The sequence below is a fragment of the Populus alba genome, chromosome 1, assembly GCF_005239225.2.
Source record: "Populus alba chromosome 1, ASM523922v2, whole genome shotgun sequence".
In the NCBI taxonomy this organism is placed as follows: domain Eukaryota; kingdom Viridiplantae; phylum Streptophyta; class Magnoliopsida; order Malpighiales; family Salicaceae; genus Populus; species Populus alba.
The window spans coordinates 44,582,046-44,590,260 of NC_133284.1; positions in this window are offsets into that span (position 1 = coordinate 44,582,046).

Here is an 8,215-nt window from a genome sequence, read left to right on the forward strand (position 1 = left end):
AGTATGTTTTATACGTTTAATTACATCCATTTTATCATTAAAAAAGTTGTTGTGTTTTTAGTGCTTGTTTTTTTATTCAAGAATATTTTTAAAAAATATTTTTTTATTTGTTTTAAATTAATATTTTTTGGTATTTTTATATTATCTTGATGTGTTGGTATCAAAAATAATTTATAAATAAATATATATATATATATATTATTTTTAACATTTTTATAAATAAAAAATATTTTGAAAAACAACCACAACTATATTTCTAAACAAAGCCTAAACCCCTCGCATGATGGATTAACTCAAAGATTCATTAATTTAGAATCTAATTTTAGATTAAAAAAATCTAATATATTTTTACTAAAAAAAACCTTGTTTGGGATTTAATTTTAAGAAAATAGTTAAATATTAGATATAATCTCTCTCCTAATCAAAATGCAACTTTTGGGTTTGTATTTCCATTTATATTTCTTTCCATCTAGAGTTGGTAATTATGCATTTGTTCAATATACGGTGTATGTTAATAAGTAATGTTTATATTGAATAATTAGTAGGTAGTTAAGTAAGTCAATAAGAGCCAAATATATATATATATATATATATATATATATATATATATATATATATATATGTATGTATGTTATCTTTGTAGTTTTTAATTTGACTTTTTTGGTCCATGAATTTTATTTCACAAGTCTTGTTTGGGGTGTGAGCCTAGTTTTGAAATTCGACCGGTGAATCGATCCGGGACTCGGCTAACCCAGTGTTGAAATTGGGCCTGACGGGTCGATTCGAAGCTGGAACTGGGTCAAGTTGAAGAAAAAAAAACCTGGTGTAATTCGGCTGACCCGACGAGTTGACCCGGAAAGACCTGATCAAAAACTCAGTTGCAATTCGTTAACTTTTGTATTTTTGTTCTATTAAAACGACATCGCTTTGATTTTTAAAAAAAAAATTGACCGAGCGACCTGGTGACCCGGTCAAAACCCGAAACTCTGGTCTTGGATTGGATCTTGGACTGGGCTGGGTCTAAAAATTATAGGTGTGAAAACTTTGTATATATATATAGACACACACACAAATCAGTCCAAGATACCTAATATATAAAAGAAAATAATATTTATATCGAAGAAAAAAAGAAAAAGAGCATAATGAAAAATAGTTGACTAATTTTGGGGGGGAAAGGTCTTCAAAATGATTTCTTTGAATCTTGTTCTTGTCTACAAGATTTAGAAAGAGAGGAAAAAGAAAGGTCACGATGAAAGAGGAATTGCAAGGAGAAAGCAGTTCCAATTTCCAATGATAACTAGAATATTGTTTTTTTGTAAATATGCGGCAACGTGGAAGTGATAATGACAATGAACAAAGGATACATTGCTAGTATGAAAAGTATGGTGTTTCTTTGAGAGAAGTAAACACTTGAATTTATCAACATTCAGACTACTTGACTCCCCTTTAAAAAATAAAAAACATAGGAAAATTACTTTTTATTTTACATCGGTTTATTTACAAATTTCATATTTTCTTAAAAAATTAATACACCGCTAATTTTGTTAGTCTCATAAGAACTAATATGTATTTAATAAATATTTATTTGACAACAGAAAATAATTTGTAAGTAAGAAACTTGAGATTTTGGGTTCAACTATAAACATAATAAACTTTTTTAGTTCTCTATGATAAGGATAATTTTGAATTACTTTTTGCTTACAAAATTAAATCCTTACGTCATTAAGTTTTATGTCAATCATTATTATTATTATTATATATTAAAACAAAATGGTGTTTTTATGTACAAATGATAAAATTGTAAATTTTGTTAATTTTCTTTATTGTAATTTTTGGTCTTTTTAAAAAAAAAAAAACAAAATTTCCTTATAATTTTCTGCTCTTTATAGTTAGAATTTTTATCCTTTTATACTTAGCCTATTTATTACTATTTTTTTTCTTATCTTCATTTTTTTTAATATTTTTTTTGTTTCTTTTTTTTTTTGTTTACATTTTTTTTTTGTTGAAAAAGAACTATTTTTTTTCTTTACACTATGAATATTTATTACTCTATATTTGGCCTAGTTATATCATTTTTTTTGTTCTTATCATTATTCTTTTGTAATTTGTTTTAAAAAAAATTCTTCACACTTTTTTTTTTTGAAAAATTATTATACAAAAAACTAAGGAAATAAAATTTCATTGTAGCAATTGCAATATTATTCCATTATTCTACTACATTAAATATTAGTTTGAGATCTTACATGTTTTTATTAACATATATGATATTTACCATATTTTATTATATATAAGCATCGAATTTTGATTCATAGTTATATTTGTTACTTAATGTTAAAAAATATCTTAATAATACATACATATTAATTTTTCTGAGATAGAAAAAAATAATCAACTTGTAGCAAGGCGAGTTAAATAGATGTGTTAAGACTTTTTTTTTTTTGTATTTATTAGCACAAAAGGTTCTCGATGTATTTAATTAAATACATGCATAATCCTTTTGATTTATAATTAGATTTTTTAAAGAAAAAACCACATTGAAAAAACTTGCATATTTATTTGTTTTTTGTCAAAAATATTTTCTAACCCACAGTAAAGTGCCAGTAACATAACTAGTCCTTGTCTAAATTGATGCATTCATTCAAAAATAGTTTATTACATCATAGACTAGACTATTAGAATATATATATATATATTTTTTTTTAAAAAGAGCTGAAAGGGATCAGTTATTTATTTTAGACATAGACTCAAAACATTGTGGATTGAAACAATGTTTTGACCTCTTTTCCCTTCTTGACAAAATTGACAAACGTTGCCTTCATGGATATTTTTTTCTTTTCCAAAAGGTTCATTAGGTATTACCTAATTAATCAGGGTTAAACTAGCCAACATATATTTTTTTGCATAATATAATGATTTTTTTATCCTTGAAAGTAAAATGGCATGTATCTCTCACTTGGGGGTATATTTTTGCTTTTCATGTGTATTTGCACAATAAATTATTGATGTTATTCCTGGAAACCAAAACAAAGAAGCTATCATGCAGGGGCATTTGTGTATTTTCTCTCTCTTGTTTTTTAGTAATAACCAATTTGATAGAGTCTGTGTTTCTTTTACTAAATATATAATACTATTTACATAATTTATAGGAAGGCGCGTGGGAGCTCCAAGAATGTTGCAGCATCATATGCGACAGATTTACTTTGTCAAACAATGGCTTTCAAGGCGGTGATAAAATCCTTCAGGTTGTCCTTACCTTTTAAGACACGTGTGTAACTTCATTACCTCTGGTTCGTTGTCAAGTTTGTTTCTTCTTTTTATCTCATTTTCTCTTTCAACCTAAAAAACCACGACGACTCTAAAAACATTAGTGCAACTCTCTGAATCTTCAAATTTAGTTTATGTTCTTGTAATTAGTATTTTTTTTATTTGAAATAATTTATAAAATTAGAATTGTTTTTCAATTTCACACCCATGGATTTTTTTTATATGTTAAATTTGGTCCCTATTCCTTTAATTGCTATATATTTTATTCGAAATGGTTTTTTTTTTTTTTTTTGATTTCATCCTCCTTTATTTTTTTTTCTATCAAATTTGGTTCTCATTTTTTATTACTATTTTTTTACCTCGAAAATGTTTTTTTTAGGATTTTATCCTTCTAAATTAAATTTATCGAGTGTTGAGCTTCTTGATTGAGCTCGAATCTAGACCTTAATAGATTGTGAGTTTGAGATATTAATTCGGATTTAGGAGGTTTGTCTAAGTGTACTTTTTTTTTAAATTTCATTCTCCAATATTGTTTTTTGTTTTCTATGAGAGTTTTTATCTTTTTAAGAATATGATGGATTGCCTTGAGTTTTTTTCCAATCTTTTTATAGATCTAGATTTTTTTAAACATAATTTTTATTAGATTAAATTAATTTTTTGCATCCTTTAACATTAAATTGGTTTGGTATTGCCTTGGGTTTTTCCCTGCCTTTGTTAGATTTTGCTTTTTTAAAAGGGATTTTGTTTTTTTTAATTAAATTTATTTATTTCATCCTTTAGCATCAAGTTGGTCGGATATTGAGATTTTTGGTTGAGACCAGGTAGTAATTTAATGGATTACGGGTTTGAGAGATTAACTTAAATTTAGAATGTACAAACTTCAACTAGATTTGCTTGGATTTTTTCCTTTTTTTTGAGCTTATTTTTTTCTCTCAATCTCATCCTCAAATATTTTCTACTTTTTTTCACATCCTATAGGAATTTAAATACATTCTGAAAAAAAAAAAAAAAACACAAGCTACCTTAGGCTTTTTTTTATATATTTGTTGAATTTAGCTTTTTTCATTTTGTAATTAAATTAAATCAATTGATTAAATATAAGCTTGGGATTCGCTTTATAGTCTTTTTTATCTTGCTTTTCAAGTCATTGTTCTGATAACACAGGTGGTCCTTCTCAATTACCTTAATCTTAGATTTTTCTCACTTATTTGAAAATGTTGATGTAGCATGAATATTTTTTTTTTTTGTGAAAAAATTGGCTCAGACCGCAGTGTAGCGCGGGCCATCTAGCTAGTTAACATATATTAAAAGGGCTTAGTTTTTCACTATAGCAATGAATAGTGAAATGCCAAGCGTTTTTTCACTTTGGTCTTTAAAAGTTTTGAGGAATTTTTTTTTAATTTTAACTTTTTTTTCAATCTCATCCTACAACGTTGAATTTATTTGATATTGAACTTCATAATTTATTTTGATTTGCTTTCTATGGAGTTATCTCACTCTCATGACTCTGGTTGAAAGTTTTGTGAGTTAGTTGTATTGACTTGGGTTAACTTTTTATTCCTTTTTTAATTGATTTTTTCCTAACATCACCCTTCAACATTAGATTGATTAGGAATGCAGTTTTATAATTGTTTGTTGATTTATTTTATGTAGGGTTAACATAGTCTCAAGATCTAGGTCACGTGTTTTGTGGGTTAGGTAGGTTAACTAAGTCTTTTTTGTATATATATTTGACACGACCAAAAGATTGATGTTTTCTTCCAAGTGCAGGAGTGTCGAAGAAATAAATAACCCGACAAAACTGGGATCGAACCACATGGAGATTAATTGTATAAATTATAAATAACAATAATACAACAACAATAACAATAATAATTGTAATAATATTATTATTATTAGCACTAGTAGTAGTAGTAGTAGTAAAGAAGAAGAAGAAGTTGATGAGAACTTTGAGATAGAATATTAATGTGAGGATTAAACAATTATAAAAACAAATGTCAAGGTTAGAGGATCCACTAATGGTATTTCAAACACGTATAGTATAAACTTTTATTACTCAACTGGAAACTACACACAAAGGAGGTTCCAATCGGATGATTTGTCATTAATAGCTTATTATAAATTGTTAACATGATCATATTAATTATCTTATTTACGTAACACCAAACTTTTAAATATTATCAGGAATTCATGATGCTAACTTATGTTAACAACAAATCAAGTTTCTTTTATAGCACAAGTGTAGGTAATTGATAAGGGAATTTTTAGCATGTATATTTTCTGCTATTCATGCTTGATTTTTAAATATTTTGGATATGTTGCACAAGACAATTAGAATTTTGAATCTCTTTTTGAACTATTGACCTCGTGGGAAATTAATGTGTTTTCAGATCTTAGGTTACTGAACAGGCAGAGCCGGGCAGTGAAACTGAACAGTGATTCATTATGTGCTGCAAAGAAGCTATACAATTTAGTTCCGGATGTTCGTAACCATTTTCAAATAGCTGAGATGAAGGTCTACAAAACATATGAAGGGCATATAACTCAGTTTTGTTGTTTCAAAGTCCAAAAAGCGAGTTGAAAAACAAGGATTGAACCAGCCCGAAACTCCTGCACTACAAAGACTGTTTCGTTTTATGGCCCTTATCTCAGCACTCCGATGTCCAAAAATTGCAAGATCAGTTTTGTTGGAAAGAAAATTTGATTCTCTACAATTTCTCCAGAAATAGAGATCTTTGAATTCGCACGTTTTCTACCTCAAATCGGGCCCACAATGTCTGAGTAGGAAGGAATTTAATGCAGAAAAAGAAACTTTCCTCATTACTGCAGGGGTAGAAAAGACACAATATAAAAGAAGAAAAAAGGGGGATTGACCACAGACAGAAACCCTACAACATAGAAAATAGAAAGAGAGGAGGCGGCACCAAAGGAACAAAAGAGGGGCAGAGGCAAAACTATTGAAAACCGGGAGGACACCTATCTTTTCGACGGAAATGTGAACAATTTCTTCGATTGAATTATTACATTAAGATGTTGAGTATTTCATTCTATGTGTAATGCTTGCGTGTGTTTGGCCAACATCTGCATGATTTAGATTTCAATTTGAAACTGAGAAGTGATAATTGTTTTAGCTATTGTTTGAAATACCGTAAGAAATCTATAGGATAGAGATATCCTAAGAACTTTTGTAATCGTTACAGGTTTTACAGTACTTAATAAATTTCGACAAGTTCAGAACTTTTGTAGAGTATATGAAATTTGTTTGTCGAAATAATTTATTGATGCTCGAGAGAGATTAATATTTACATAAGGAAAACCTGATTATCAACATTAGGAGTAATTAATTTAATCGAGAAAGTTCATGTAAGCATAGTTACGGTAAGTCAGAAATCCTAGAACCAGTACAATTGAATTCATTAATATTTAATCAATTGGTTGTTTGTTTTTAATCATTAATTTTTGTTTCATAAACTATCTTATTCGATTCCTCAAATAGATCATAATTTAAAAGACTTTGGTAATTATTAGTAGTAATTTTTACAAATCCTCGTGGGACGATACTCTCCTCATCACTTTATTACTTGTTACGATTTGTGCACTTGCAAATTTAACCAACAGTAATACCATACGGTTGGGCTATGAGAGTGCCAAGCATTTGTTATACAACACAAATCTAAATTAACCATTTAACAAGCAAGGTATTAAGAATTAGTAAGATAAGAAGATAAGACATGTTAATATTAAACATTAAGATCCATATTTAGTTTACACTATACTTATTCTTACACCATTAGTGTAACCTTTTCACCTTGACATGATAAACTTAGCTAAACATAATGAAGAAAAGAAACATAAACAAACAAAAATAAGAACATAAATAAGATACAAGTTAACTAAGTAAAGAAAAGGAAATAAAAAGCATAAACAAGATATTAATGAAAGCAAAACTTAAGAATTACAAATATATTATATATATATATATATATATATATATATATATATAAAGAGAGAGAGCAAGATCAAGTTCTTGATCTGAACAACTAAGCCCCTAAATACATGGAAAATAACTCCTTTTATAGGCCAAAATTTAGAAGTATTGATTTGATGACTAATTGTTAAGTGGGTGGCCAACTCTTGACTTGTTGAAAATCCTTATCTTCTTGTCTGAATAAAACATCATTGCTAGCATCAGAACCGGAACTACCTGTACCATGAAAGTTATAGGAAATTGTCTTATCTTTCCAGAAAAAAAAATTGAGGTCATTTGAACTTCTAGAACTCGAGATATGGGCTGAACACTGAGCAGTGTCTGGGCTGCAGGACAGATTCGGACTTCTTTGTCGTTGCTATAATTTGGACTTGAAAATGACCTTTTTAAATCTTGGACTCCACATGAAAGTTGTAGGTCTATGTCTTACCAAATCTTCCCAAAAAATGGAGGTGATTTGGACATCTAGAACTCGAGATATGACCCAATTATCGAACAGTGTTTCAGTCTGGACTGCACCAACATCACTTTTCTAAGTTTGGCCCTCTCTTTGTCCTTTTAATTTCAATACTTAAACTCATCAATCAATCCTTTCATTTATGTGATAGGTTTGCATTTAAAATGAACATTTACCATAAATTAAAGGCATCTTATATTATTAGGTATGTTATTATAAAACATGCTTTAGTTAAGGAGTTATTGATACTTCAAGTGCAAAATAATGATATAAAACCTTGATAAAAATGCACTTTTAAGTACTAATCACTAGTTCCTAAAATCCTGCAAAACAAGTTTCTTATTGAGATAGGGGACTCTTCAATGCTTAAACTAGCAAATCGTAAGAGAAAAATAATGTATAGAAAAAAGAATGAGAATAATATAAGTAGGAGAGTAAATATTGTGATTTTGATGTGTTATGTTGTTTTGTGATCTTGTGTACCTAGTGAATCAGGGCATTTATGC